Source organism: Nicotiana tabacum, chromosome 6 (assembly GCF_000715075.1).
Source record: "Nicotiana tabacum cultivar K326 chromosome 6, ASM71507v2, whole genome shotgun sequence".
NCBI lineage: Eukaryota > Viridiplantae > Streptophyta > Magnoliopsida > Solanales > Solanaceae > Nicotiana > Nicotiana tabacum.
Window position 1 is genome coordinate 92,149,129 of NC_134085.1, and position 15,775 is coordinate 92,164,903.

A 15,775-nucleotide genomic window follows, 5' to 3' on the forward strand; every position below is an offset into this window, starting at 1 on the left:
GTGTTTGTCCCCTGTTCGTCCCACCAAAGTCCCGTTTCTATATATTAGTAACTAGAGAGGTGATGCCCGTGCATAGCACGGGCCGACATATTAGGTATTTAGTTTATGCACATGCCTACTTGTTAGGTATTTAGTTTCTTTTAAACTATGGTGGCGATGGCATATACAACGCTTCTTATAGAAATTAAAATTAAAAAATTTCTCAGTTAACTCACTCTTCTTAACCAAGCAAGAATATTCATCTTTCTTCTATAGTTCTATTATTTCTATCATGTTGTACTCGTGAACTTTGCTCAGAAGGAACACATAACCATGTCCTCAGGATTCTAGAGTCTCGAGCTTTAAGAGTGTCTAATGCATTTGGCAATTTAGCCGCAATGGTTTGCTGCATCACAAGGAGCAGTCGGAGGAATAACTATTCTTGAATGATTATAATTTAGTGCAAGCTCATTCTTTGTATGTTTCATTAAACATAAAAAACAATTAGTATCTAAGATTAATAACAATGTTAAACTGGCCAACATAATTATCACTTTCCGAACACAAATTAATAAACCTCTTAATCTTTTCCACTTCTAGTTCTTCAACTCATCGGTACATGCAATACGGAGAGAGAGGTTGTTACACATGTTAAGAAGGAAATAGATTTTACCAAATCATTGAGTCCATTTGAATACAGAAGAATCAATCTTCCTGTAACTTTTTTTCTCCAAGTTTCTCCACAAACTTATTTGACCACAAAGCTCACAATACGTCTTCGCTTCTGATTCCCATAATACTGGCCAATAGGTTCATATGTGAATTTCCTTTCAGCCACAATTTGATTGTAGCCTTCAAACAACTCTGCTAAATGCAAAATAGATAGTCAAAGAATAGTGCTTTCCTACAAAGGAAATTTAACGACAAAATCCTATCCCAGACATCAAAGAGAGAAAACTGTAAGTTTTAACTTTATGTGGCATCATAGAGACATCCTCTGTAATCTCTTAAACATAACATGGAAATACAGTTAATATGAAAAATTGAACTTATTTTCCTTTCATTCATATCATGTTATCATGTAACAGAACCAAGTGTCATTAACTCATAATTGTAATATGACAAATCAGGTGATACTTGACATGTATGTATAGTACTGAGTAAGCCAACAGGAAATTCGTTAGTGCTAAATTGAACAATATTCAATAAGCTTTCTCACCTTAAGGAGTTTTACATCCATAGAACTCTAACGTCCACAACCACAAATATTGAATAGTATAAGCAACTGGTTACATGTAATTATCACTTATAAGGATTCTGTTTTTTGCTCAAATTGTTACTTTTAGACCATAGCTCATGCCTTGAACAAATTCAAATGTCAATTCATGTCAAGCACATACATCATACAAAAAGAAAATTATTCATGCACAGATAGGTCATGTCTTACTACAGAAATCTTCTGTAAATCTCCAACAGAAACATTCAAGGTTTCATCTTTGATAAGGTAGAACATTTAAGGTTTCGACCTCTAAGCAAAATTTTGACAGAAAAAAAGCTTAGAAAAATATTTCGTTACCTCCTTCTGTAGTAATGCCAAGAAATGCTTAAAACGTTAAAGCTCCCGCAGTACATTATTCCTCTAACAAAAAAGAATATATACTAACTATAAAATAATCAATAGAAAAGCTTTCATTTCTCTAACTGAAAAGAATATACACTAACTATAAATAATCAATAGAAAAGATTTCAAGTGTAAAAGGATATAACAGAAAAAGTCTCTCAAGTTGCCTATTCCGTGGAGAGCTTGTTAGTCGAAAAACTATCAATCTTGTTTAGACAAACAACAAATTTAACATTCTAACCTTGTGTAGAAACGAAAAAAGAATCTCCCGTCACGAGAGCAATTACTCCATCAACTCATGAAAAATGCTGCGACGTTCTTGTCAACAGGATTATCGTTCTTTAGCTTTCCAGAAAAGTATGTGTTTGAAATCAGGGGAATAGGTTTTTAGCATTAAATTCACTATACTTAGCATAAGGGCAGTAGAAAATACGAGCTCATAGTTGTACAATCCATTGTCATTTGATGTCATACCAACTTAAAAACTTACAGATGCACAAAACACCTATACACAAGTTCAAATGCAAAGTTTTGCAGAATAAATTCATTTTAAGTATCTCCTTTGAAAGTTATCCCTACAATATTGGTTAATGTACATAAATATTACAAGCTATATTCACTATAATGTTTGATAATCTATCCTACCATACTAACTGTGATGTTTAATTGTTTATTGTGTATATTTTTTGACGATACCAAACCAGATAGCATGTAGGAAAGAGTTCACATGGGAGAAACTAAGTAAATATCCACGGAGAGAGGGAGGGAGGGAGGGAGAGATTTGGTCGTCCTTAATCTTTTGTGCACTCTCACAACTGGAAGGCTACGATGTTACCATCTTTCATTAGACTATGTCAAGAACTAACCTGAAATATGAAGTCATGGAAAATCTTCATACCTCCTTTTTTTCAAGAAGGTAACATAAATATTTATGGCTCGTTTGTGGAACTGATTATAAATTTGTGATCCTAAGTGTATTCGCAGATAAGCAATAAAGGCCCTTATAGAAAAGCTACTGTAATTTGTTGCTAAGCATCTCATTCGACTGCCTAATTTTCTTGCATTGATTGTAGAAGTTGAACTAATTGATAAACTATAAATCAATTTGCATAGTTACTTATAGGAACATTTTTAACCAAGTTCTCTTCATTGTGATTTTCAAGCTGCTAAAGATTACTGATAATTTCAGGCTTAAATACCGTACATAGACATTACACTGCATAAAATTGAGACTAAGACTCTCTGCAAGCTTATTATATAATCATCTCATATTGCTGATCCTAACAAAGATCAATTGTGATGGATCTGACAAATACTACTATTTTGTGGAGCGAAGTTGACTAACTTTCCATGGTGCCAGCAATCCTATGAAGGCTGGAAACCTACAATCACAAATTAAGTACACCTGAATCATCACTTAGGGCATTGGTTATTTCAGCTGATCCCTCTGTCATATTTGAAAATAATCAAAATAAGATTTGTGAACTCCATTACACCAAATAAAATGAGTTAGACATATCATCAAACACTTTGGATGCATAATCCACTTCAACAACTCCAGTATTATTTATGTTCACATTAAACAAAAACAAAGCAATGAATACGAGTGGCTGAAAAATATTAAAATATGCAGGTGTGATATTGTCTTATGTTTTTTCCTTTAGAAGAGATTGGAACACAAGCCGGTGAAGCATATACATCAGGCATATATTCGACGGGGCGGTTCGAGAAATTTTGGAAGAAAACAAATTTTAGAAAAATGAACGGAAAGAGGCATGTAATCATAGCGGAGATCGAGACAAACCTTAGGTGGGCTAGCTTTGCAAACAAAATTCATACTTTTGCTACTTTAGATTTTTTATGAGACGATTTAATTTTGGAGTAGCTAATTTGTACCAAAAGAGAATTAATCAAAAGACATCAGGAAATAATTATCCAAAATCATACATCGGCATTCATCAAGGTATATAGTTTTAGGCATGCATGTGAAGATTAGATACAATTATTAAGACTCATATAAATTGTAGAATATTGCACGAAATTACCAACAAAAGGGCAACAAGCAAAGATAGACTGGGGAACTTACCAGAACTGAGAGCTGAAACTAACATATATCCAAAAAAGTGCAATGAACGAAGAAAATTGTAGAAACACTCACCATCAAAGAGATATAGAATTTTTTAAAAAATTACTCCTACCAAGTAGGGAAAGAGAGAGGAAGAAGAGAACTGGAAAAAGGAGGTAATACGCTTATATGACCAGACTATTAAGCGGGATGGAAAAGAATAGTTCTACACGTGTTTATAAAGTAGTACACGCCTCACAGAATAGTAGCAGTAAATGCTTGGATGACAAAAATTACAATATTACCCTAAAAGACTCCACAGTTTTGAAAATACAATTCTTATTGCTTATTGTACAACCACATATTGCAGTGTTCGTACACTTCTTCACATTTATATATAGTAGTAACTAGGCGGTGGCCCCATGCTATGCACGGGCATATGCCCGATAATGATAGGAATTCTTAAAGATACAATTTACAGTAGAGAAAACGACATTTAAAGTTGAGCAGAGCAAATTGGAAAAAATAGTAAAAAATAGTATTGATCTGAAGGTTAGTGAAATACAAACGAATCTGTTAAATTTTAATTTTAAACATTAGACTCATGTAAATAAAAAGTTCATATCTATACTATATTAAAAGCACGAAGGCCCTTAGCGAAATATCGTTCGCCTTTTTTACCCTTTTTAAAATAAAGTTCACATTAGACAAAATAGTCATTTGATTATTTCCCTAATATTTAAAAATAATCATTTAATTAATTCCCTACTATTTAGGAATAATATAACAAACTTAATCAAATTATTTATCGTTGTAGGTCCAATTATTGTAACTCTAACTATCGCATTAACTTAATAAACAAATGTTTGCATCTACTTTAATGTCCATTACAATTTTACATAACTTGTTCTTTTACATAAATTTTAATTGATTGACGCGATAAACACGTGCAACGCACGTATCCTAAAGCTAGTATATATTAAGGGAGTAGCCACTTTAATAAATTTAATCATAACTCACATCTACATTTTACAGACTTTGCCTTTAATTTATAATTTGTCTAATGAGAGCTGGATGTTTCATGCTTCCGGAATTCTTTTAGTAGCGTCAACTAAAAGTGGGGAGTTATCAAAAACTGCACAAATGACATGTGAAATTTCAAAACCTTCATCATTGAACAAACATATACTATCCAAGATCTCCATATATAGATGTGTATAGAGCTCCTCATTGGCTCAAAATAGATGCAAAAGTAAAGCATGGATACCTCCGAGGACATCGGAATAAGAAATCTGAAAAAATACTCTGTATAATTGGTGAAACGAAATGATGTAAAATTTCACTTACTTTGAAAGAATTCATGGCAGCTGGAAGCAAGAGTTATATATGCATAACAATGGGACTACTCCTATCTTATCCCGATATCTAGGAATGTAATAGATTGAACTCCATCAGTAAAGTTTCTAGAATGAACCCTCTCGCTCCAAAAATAAGGTAAAATAAGATAAATCACTCATAAAGCAGTATATACACAGCATATTGCAAACTAAGCTAGTAACTTGTCTCTAAGTTGTCTTTCTCCGATCACTATTCCAAAGCATATCTAAAGAGAATCAAAATTCATCCAACGCCCAAAGTAATCCATAAAGGAAAGCCTTAATAGTAATCAGAAAATTTAATACCAATAAAGCAACTTATCTCTAAGTTGTCTTTGTCGAATTAGTGTTAAGTTGGATTCTTCTTTCTAATTTTCAAGCAACTTTAATTTTTCTAATTTTCATCTCTCCCTGTCGTTCTTCTATGTTATCTGGCTTGGTTATCTTCTGGTGAGTTTCCGTATTATTTTTTTAGTTTTCCAAGCCGGTATAGGTGTTTAATTACACACACATGATTTTATTTTTCAGGTGATATTATTGCTTTTTCAATGTACTTATAAAATTAATTTTTAAATTATCCACTTTCTTAGATTGAACCCTTGATGCATGGACCCGTGAATTACCTATTTACCAACATAGATGATAATCTTCAAAGTAGAGTTTATCAATACCTTCTTTTGTCGCAGCTATATTTACACTACTATTGACACGCTAAACCTAAAAATCTCATATTTACTTTTAATAAGGACAAACTCAGCCAAATCAGCAAGCGCATCATAATGAAATGAAGTCAGACCTCTATTTTTCCCTTTACTCAGATGATTTTCTCATTTATAGGACCACTTCTGTTAGTACTCTTGACACCAACACCTAGCTAATGTAACAAAACTGTAAAGATACCACAACAAAAAAATAATTCAACTACTTCCAGTTCAAAAATACTTCTCCCAAAGTTTAAAAAATGAACATCCTAGTTTCCCTCTTCCCTCTGATGCGGAAGATGCAATACTGATGGCCAAAAGTCAAAGTTGGGCGTGAATTAAATAGGTCTCGTAACAATCTATAACTCGATTTACACGCGTTGTCTTGGGTCTATACTGCAAGAAATTTCTTGGAACATTAGCTATAACAAATGAGCCATGAGAGACTGCATAACAAAAAGAACATGTGGATTTAACAACTATAGTTCTACCTTTGAAATTTGAATGGCAGCTTTTCCAGACAAATACCTCAACGCTACAATCAAAAGATACAATTAGTTATCTTAAAGCTAGCTTTTGAGAATCCATAATTCTTTAGCATATTCAGCCCTTTTGGTTTGGTTGTACATGTTTTCACCTTTTCTATTAGTGTTCTTTCTGTTCTTGCACCACCAAATTACTATTTTTCCTATAAATCAAGAATAAGAGTGCACAATAAAAAATCAAGAATTATGGTATGCTTGATATGTCTTTGTAAAGTGGTGAGCAACTTGAGCGAAAACTAAGAAAAGCCCTTGCCAAACTATAGAATTGCACGACACCAAATCGGTGTGATTCAACAAAGCAATTAAAAATATAACCAAAAAATACCACAAAATCAAGTTGTCGGACACTATAGTAAAATTCTGCCATTAGCTGCATAAGTAGTTCTGAATCATGCAATAAATTGATGTTAGATCTTTTCATTCTTTAGCATATAGTAGTCAACTATTCCATCCATCTACAACTCAACTTTTGTAGCTAACTTGACGTCATTAGTGTCACGACCCAAACCGATGGGCTGCGACGGGTGCCTGAGTCCTACCTGTCAAACACCCCTAAGCATGCGTCTAGGATATAAACCTGTATAACATTTGTTGAATTACGAAAATAACATACATGAAGGAAACCTGCCAACAAGACATATGTACATATACATGCAGAATACAATGGGCGAGCCGGCAAGGCTGCCATAGACAACTATACATCCAATAACTGAAAGCCGACAAGGCCACATACAACCCAACTAGACATACTGTCTACAAACATCTAATAGAAACATAACTGTACAAAGACGGGACTAAGCCACGTCATACCCATATACATATATTTATATATACAAACGTATCGTACCAAAATCAAAAGCAGCTCCGAATCAAGTGGAGCACGCCAACTCTCGCTGGATCAGGGATTCTAAGAAGGGTGACCGTCAACTTGCCTACCTGCGGGCATGAAACGCAGGCCCCGTGAATAAGGCGTCAGTACGAAAAATGTACTGAGTATGTAAGGCATGAAAATTAGTACGTAAAAGACAGATGAAACATGGAATACAGAAACACATCTTTAAATCTGAATAGCTTTATAAATTCTGAAACGTTTATAATGTCATGCACGTGCGTGTAAATGTCGTGCCATACATAGGTATGGGTGTACATAATATCATCAAGCCACTGAGGGCATCCCATCATATCGTCTCGGCCACTGTGGGCAACATCATCAACATATATACCAGCTGATCAGATGATGGTGCGTATATAACGCCGTAACCTTTTCCCATATCCCATATACAAATATTTACATATATACGCGTATATAACGCCATCTGGTCATGGGTTAATGCACATGTATAAATGCGTGAAATGCATGAAAAAATACGTAATAATCTCAATATTCCTTCCGGATAAACTTTTCCAACTGCGTATTATTCTAAGACTCATAAACATAAGATAATAATAATTCTCATGGGGAATCAAGAATATAAGCACCCCTACTATTTCTATGAATAGAGTAATTTATGGAAACTGTGTTTGCTCGTTTTATTCAGTTTAATTTGGACAATGACAAAAGAAAGAAGGGAGGGCCTTAACATACCTGTTTCTTGAATTATTTGAACGAATCTGATTCTGCAAAATATGGATGAAATTTATACTTGGATTTCCTTGAAATTGAAAAGAACTTGTTTTGGATTTGAAATTTTGGAAGAATTTTTGATTCTGTTCTTTCACGTTTTTTTCTCAAAGACAAGATGTCTTTGAACTTAACCAAGAATCAGACTTACCAAGTGACTACTATTATTTTGTCCAAAAAGGAATTCAACATTTCAAGTCTTTCTTTAAAATGACTTATCATTACGAGTCATTAAATGACTTTACACGTTACAAGCATATATGACTATGAGTCATATGCTTGAATGGTGTCATACTACTGCGTGGGGAGTAGCGGTAAAGATTATTAATCTTTACCCACTTATTAGTTAACTGGGTAATGTTCCGTTACCCGGTAATTAACCAGCATAATTTAAAAATTATCACAAATTACTTAAAATTCTATTTATTTTTAAAATATTTCATATATACTTTATATATTATACTACCATGGTCATATGGTACCTTGCATGGTACTAGTTCATAATTATCGGGTATTATCGCTCGACCCGTATTTTATTCCAAATTGTCCACTTTCAACAAAACTCGTTTTCTTTAATCCGTGTACCCCTTCATCCTTCATAACACCTATTTATCGCTTGTTATAAATAGCGTAAGTATGTTAACGTCAAAACGATCTCATCCCCGAGTCCCGAGCCAAATCTATGGATAAGAATAGACGCTTTGTCAGTTCATTTTTTATATAACTTCAATTCAATAATTAAGAAAAAAGGTTAAAAAGGCTGAAGAAGCACCATTGGTGATTAAATCTAAGTATATGCCTTGGAGGAATTCAATGGAAAAATAATATTCATCCATCAGGGAAAAAAGGACAATGAAATAACTTCGTCCAAAAAATACAAATCCCACCCTTGAAATTCGGGAAATGGTTGGACTATAGCTATTATTTGTTCACATATATTATCAAAAAGATCGTCGAATGGATCCATAGTCTGCTTAAAACGCGGTAGCACAGGGAAATCCGCTTTGGTGAAAAAGTCGGGTAAATCTAGTTCAATCGATGAATCCATCTCAGGAGTAAGCTGCTCCGTTGTAGCCACTTCTGTACCTGTACCGGCTTGAGCAACCGAAATATTTATACTGGGAGATTGGGGATCGGCTGAAACACTCGAAGATGCACATTTGGAGATTCGACGATAAAGATCAGACAACGATCTCACTTTCCTCCTCATATTCGGTTTGACTTATGTTCATTCGCTCTGCGAGCGGAGCAGTATACCGAAAAAAGAAACGACTACCTTACTTAAGCAATTCTTCTTATTTTTATTCTTTCTTAATTGAAGTTCCCCTTCTCCGGATTTACCCGCTGAGCACAACTCTTGCTCGGGTAGGTGGTGCCGGTTTCCGGCAACTTGCTAAATTCCACCATTCAGCGGCCATCACCTACCCTAATGCTCCTGCTCCGGACCTTACTGCTGGCTTTGAGCTTTCTTGCTTGCTATGCGCCAGTTAGCGGAATGCTTTACCGAATGCGCCAACCAACCTTTGGTGTCGGGCATACGTGTGCCAACTCCAACTAGGAAACTACTACCGCTTGGGCCTAAGCTCCTGAACCGGCAGGAAGAAGAAGCGCACCCGAACCCCCCTTCTTACTACCCTTTCAGAAGGTGAGGCAGAAGGATTGAGATTCTCGTAAGTAATGTTCGAAAGCACTGTTCCTTGATCAAGTAATTAAGAGATCTCCTTATTAAACCCTTATTCAATATTTGATTTTGCATACAAACCAGAGGTGCGAAGCGAAGGTGCGGTCCAGCTGCAGGAAAGACCAATCGCAGAGACAAATTCAAAGAGATTCCCGCCTCCGGGCGGGGGTTCCCCGCGGGGCTATTACACGTATTCCCCCCGGGGGTAGCTACAAGCATAAACCGGTTTATAAAATTACGTAGAGTGATCGCAGAAACTATTCGCAAGCTTGCGCACACGTGGGAAAGTTGAAGCTTTCTGAGAATGGAGAACCCCGGACGGCCGTGGAGGCCTGAAAACAAGACAGTCCGAAAAAGGGCCTTCTGTCTACACACTTTCGAGAATAGAATAGACGAGACGGTTGTGATTGACGAAGTAGGGGGAGGTGAGTCTTGTCTCATTTCACTTTGTCATACTCGGAGGAGTGGTGACTAGAGAGTACATGCCAGACGAAACAACAGTGGCTCTATACGGGGGATTGTCGGGTTCTTATGGGTGCATTAACTAGAAATTGGTTGGAATTGGAAGTAACTGTAAGCGAGGGAAGGAGAGGAAAAGCAAAAAGTTTTATGTGTTCGTTCTCCACATCCATGAAGCACTTGACTCGCTCAAGAAGACACATAAAATTACTAGCTTTTCGGTGTTGAAGGAAAGAGGCTTTAAACCTTTATCGACGCCAACACACTGTCAGAGGGAGCAGCATGGAAAGCGAGGCTCCACACCCTTCTCCATGGGCTTTAGGAATCGAAACCGGACCAAGCTCGCACACAAGCCTGCTACCAAGCAGGAGCAAAAAAAGGAATATGTTGAACTGGGTCAGGAAACCATCATAAGCCAACCAACAAGCAAAACGAGTTCTCATTCACGGATAACTAAGATTTGACAAGGGAGAGGGGGACCAAACCATTAGAAGGAAGAAGCAGATGGAAGACAGGGTCACTTGTGAAAGAACTAGCCGAAGGGGACCATCACAGTTGGGGCGGTGGATGACAGGCTAGCTCACCAAGAACATTAGGAGAGGTTGGGGAAGACTTGGCTGCGGCAAGTCAAGGAGAGGTTAGGTCAAGGGATTTCAGACAGAAGTCCCATCAATCAGAAGAAAAGGATGTTCCAGGAAAGAAGGAAACAAGGATATCCAAAAGAATAGGCCTTGAAGGAAGGCATGAATGAGGGGAGACCGGTCTAAGGGCTGCAAGATATGCTACAAGGTTGAATCAGTCCACTAAGGGATGATCTTATACATGATTTCAGCGAAGTGTTCAAGTCAAGGACTTAGGCGATCAAAGAAAAGAAGACTTGAAAGAAAAGCCTTTTATCCCACAGCTAAGGCATCCATCCAATACAGAGAGAGCGTCATATAGAATAACTCTATACTTTGGGAACCACCTACCTCTCATCGACTACCTTCACTAGGGTCAAGATTCATGGTTAGGGAAGGATCAGGTCTTTTCGAGAGCTTATTGACCCGCAAAAATAAGCTTTGTGACCGATTTCTTTGAGTCAGCTTCTTTTCCGTACGTGATAGAGCGTGAGGTTCGAAAGCTGTACGAACAAATGCTTTATTCGATCACTTTTCGCTAGCCTTAGTGAGTGATGAGATAATGTATTATCCGTGCGCTAAGCGAGCAACAAGCATTTTCTACTTCAACAACTTCTACTTATAGCTTAGCAGTTTTGTCTTTCAAAATTTGCTTTTCTCTTTTCTTTTTCTTTTAGATGATGACAAACGAATTGAAAACTCCGAATGCTTCTAGTTAATTGAATCTTTTTTTAGAATCTAATTTTCTTATATATATAGCAGAGTGATGTCTTTATGACAATTCGTCAAGTAAACCTGCGCCCAAAGTGCTTACGTAGACGGTCACCATTTGGCTAAGATCCTTGATGACTGATTCAACAACCACTAACGCTTGCAGTCTTGTGTTAAGTGTTCGCATAGCGACTAAGGTCCTAACAACTTGATGTCAGACTGTTCAACATGAGGGACATCTAACTCCTCTAACACAGATAACATAAAGACTAGGATTAGATGCTTAACATAATGACTCGTATGCTTTCACGAAAGATAGGGGAGCGACTCCGGAGAGAGACATCTAACAACTCGACTAGAGTAGATCCTGAGACTTCACCCCTTCCTTTAAACTGTTGGGCACTACATTCTATAAAAAGAAAGTGAAAATGAAAGGTAAACAAAAGAGAGAACAAATGAGACAGAAAGCGTTAGAGCTTCGAAAGCCTGAAATTAAGCTTGAAATTAAGTGTCCTTGAATTGAGCCTGTCGTATCCTTCCTAACCCAAGACGACAAGGCAGTAACGGAACTACGTCAACTCCGGAATGCATCATGCGGTCTCTTTCAACGCATGGGTTATGGCCTAGAAGAACTCATGCGACTATTGGCATTGGGGAAGCCATGCGTTAGGTAAACCAACCGCACATTTCAAGCGAAGGAGTGAAAGCTACTGTCATGCCCCAAAACCGAGGGGCTCGACCGGCGCTCGACCGGGCAGCCCCAGCCAAGCGGACCTGGGTGCCTTTCTTATTCCACGTGTTACCCCGCGTTTCCATTTCCCATTAACCAAGTGAAATAGCCATTTATAAATTTGAACACATTCTTATGAGATTTACATAACATACATAGTTACTTAGCGTGGTTTACAAGTTATACTGCCCAAAATACATAAGTACATAACCCACATTTCCTGTCTACGGAGCCTCTAGGGATACAAAAGAGTGATACAATATTTGCCGGTAACAAGGCTCCGGCTATACCTTACACCAAAAACCAAAACAAGACCCTGAAATAAAAAGCGGCATGAGCCACGCAAGGCCCCGGGAGGAAAAGGGCTCACCAATGCTTCTGGCGGAAAGTGAAGGGGAGCTACGGTCGGTAGACTGGAGTACCTGCTATGGATCCACCTACAATCATAACACGAATGTAGCGCCCCCGGTAAAAGGGACGTCAACACATTTGAATTGTATTGGTATGTATGAACAAACTTGCCCTAAGTAAACTCAAACCATGCACAAGTAACAAGTAGTCATGGAACCAACAATCAAATACACATGAAATAAAACCATCAAGCCAAACAAGTTACAATCTCTCCATTTCCCCTTAAACATTTTCACATCAATGATTTCACAACTTTCTCATATTTTCATTTCAATAGTGATTTCGATCACTTTTCCACACTTATTACCCCGGCCACCCTTATCATCACAACCCACACCTTATTACTTTGTGTTACGGCGCGCAACCCGATCCCACCGAACAATCACAATTCACAAACAACACAACAACAACAACAATTCATAAAGAACAACAACAACAATTCTCAAAGAATTCCTATAGCCATTAATACTATTTCCATCATATTCAACAACTCATATGCATTTTATGTCACCGCGATAATTTCCAATACAAGCCATATATGTTCTTACCACAGTTGTTCCAACTGTATCATTTACGATTTTCTTCCATCATTTGTTTCTCAACTCTTACCACATAACACATTCACAATCACACATTTGGTTTATTGCCAATTACGTACACCATTATATCGGGAGACATAACCACGAACAATCAAATCATACCAATCACAAGAATTCCACAAATAATCCACGTAGATATCACATACCAAATATTCGTACACCAAACAAAGTGACTTTACAAAGGTCAAAGTTAGCCATACATACCTCGTTTGAGCTTTCCTTAAGTTACTACAACGTTTTGAAAATTCTAGCAATCCCAATCTACTTGAGACATAACAAAATTAACACAAATTAGGAAGGTATTCATGGTTTCAGCTCATTTGAGCATTTTATCAAACACTAGTTGAGCATCTTGATTTTAAATTCCTTTTACAAGATTTTCTTCTTTCCCCAACTCAATCTTTACTTATTTATATTCATCAATCTTTCCACAAACCTAATTTGTACATGCATGTATACATAATATTATTACCCCAATAATCATACCCTAATAACCCACCTCACAATCTCTACAATACCAACACAACATATGTTAGGCACCTATGACTTCCAATCCCCATCCCATGAGTTACAATACTTAATCCATACTCATATTTCCATAATAACTCCATATATGTAAGTCTAAGGTGTAGGATTACCTCTTGTAGACCAAATCTTGAAAGACAAATTTGGGGTGTTCTTGGGATTTTGAAGAAACCCTATGAAGCCCAATCAAAATCATGTTGTAACTAGGTGTGCAATTGGATGCCTTGGTCGAGTTGGGGGTGTAGAAGAAGCCCTAAGCTTGAGAAATGACTTAAATTCTCTTATTTCCGGTCTTTAGGATATTTAAAAACCTTCCAGGCACGCGAGCTCGCGCTATGTTCGTGCGCGGGAGGCAGAATACTCAGCATAATGCGCGACTTCGCGCTAATGTTTGCGCTAGAGACACCTGCCCAGTAAAATGGTCATAATTTTCCGTATACACCTCCAAATGACGAACGGTTTGTTGCGTTGGAAACTAGACTCAAAGGGATTTAATTTTATAGTTATGAATCACACAAATCCTTATAGAACTATAGATATGATCATTCAAAGTGAGGTCTTGTACGCACTCATTTACAGATTTCGTCTAATATGAAACTTTTCTAACTTGGCGTAGACTTAGGCCTCTCCTTAGACCCCAATTCACCTATAATATGAATTATATGCTTATTAACATATCCAATTGATACTCATTATATCATGAATCCTCATTTGCACACAAAATAAAATAATTAGCCTACCTTGGCACGACGAAATCTCAAATTACTTGGAAAAATTTTCCGGGGCCTTACACTGGGTTACTCATACTACATCCTCGAACGAGAATCAAGGTTCACTCATTAGTCATCCTTATGTAACTTCTGCTTTTTCACATTATGAAATATATCAACAGCCCCGAATTTGGCTAACTCCTTAAATTTTTGAAAATTTCGGCAGAGTTCCCTTTGTAACTAGGTCTATCCACCTGTCAGAGAATCACCCAAAACCATCCTAAAAACTCATCCATAGCTCGACAAAGCACCATAATGTATATATCAATTACAAGAACCTCAGCATTACAAACACTACTTTATCACGATGATACCTGGGTATGGACTGCAGATTTTTAAATCATATCACCTAGAAGGTACCTTTCAAATCAAAACCAACTGCTATGCAATCAAGAGAAAATATTTTATTCCCACAACACTCTCGGCCCTCAATGGCCTCTCATATCTACAGACTTCGCCAGAACACATTCACGGGAGTAATTTCGACCCCTAAACTTGCTTAACAAGGATAACAAGTAGATATTTCGCATAAGCTAACCATCCACTAACTTCACCTTCAATAATTTCCACCGGAATGATACACAATGATCTCTATAAGCACGTGATTTTTGCCCTATATGAGAATTACTCCCAAAAAATCCAAAAATAAAATGATTTTTCTTTGGTGTGCAATTTTGTGATATTTTATGATATTTTGAATAATTATTTGTATTTGTCTGTGCGTATTTATTTGATAAATTAATAAAAAATACAAAAATATGTCGCATTTTGCATGTAGGATTTAATTCTATAGTTGTTAGTAATTAAATTTGTTTTATAAAAATTAAAAAATTACAAAAATAAGCATCGTTTGCATTTTTAGCATTTAATGTCCAAATATACAATTTTATGCTTAATTAATACTTAATTGTGCGTTAATTGTTATTGGGAGTTAATTTGCGCTTTTATAACTTAATTTAATTCTTAATAATAGTTTAAGTATTTTTATAATTTAGTTTTAGAGAAATAAAAGAAGAAAAGAAAGCAAAAATATAAAGAAAGTCGGAATTAGGCCTCTTCTTCAATTTCAAGCCACAGGCCCAAAAATTGGCCCAATCTTCCCTACGACCCAGTCCATTTCGAACTGGGTCAACCCAGTCCATAACCCAAAAGACTCAAACCCCATTTGTCTTTCATTTTTACAAAACAAAAACAAAACAAAAAATAAATAAAAGGAAAACCCTAAAAAGAGCTAAGCATCCGCCCCCCCCATTTCTCCTTCTTCTTCCTCAAAACTCCAAAGCACAACCATGGCTGCCCTCACCAACATCGACCACCCTCCACCATGAACACCCCGTCACACTCACACACACACGCACATC

At 36.7% G+C, this 15,775-nt stretch overlaps 1 long non-coding RNA gene across 1 annotated transcript; it reads right to left on the minus strand.

Annotated features, from left to right (window-relative positions):
* Positions 1-473: 473 nt before the first annotated feature.
* Positions 474-3,902, minus strand: LOC107815149 (uncharacterized). Its single transcript, XR_001654706.2, has 2 exons — positions 3,687-3,902; positions 474-3,047 (listed from the first exon to the last, which is right to left on the minus strand). It is a non-coding gene; the product is annotated as an uncharacterized LOC107815149 (long non-coding RNA).
* Between the last annotated feature and the right edge of the window lie 11,873 nt (positions 3,903-15,775).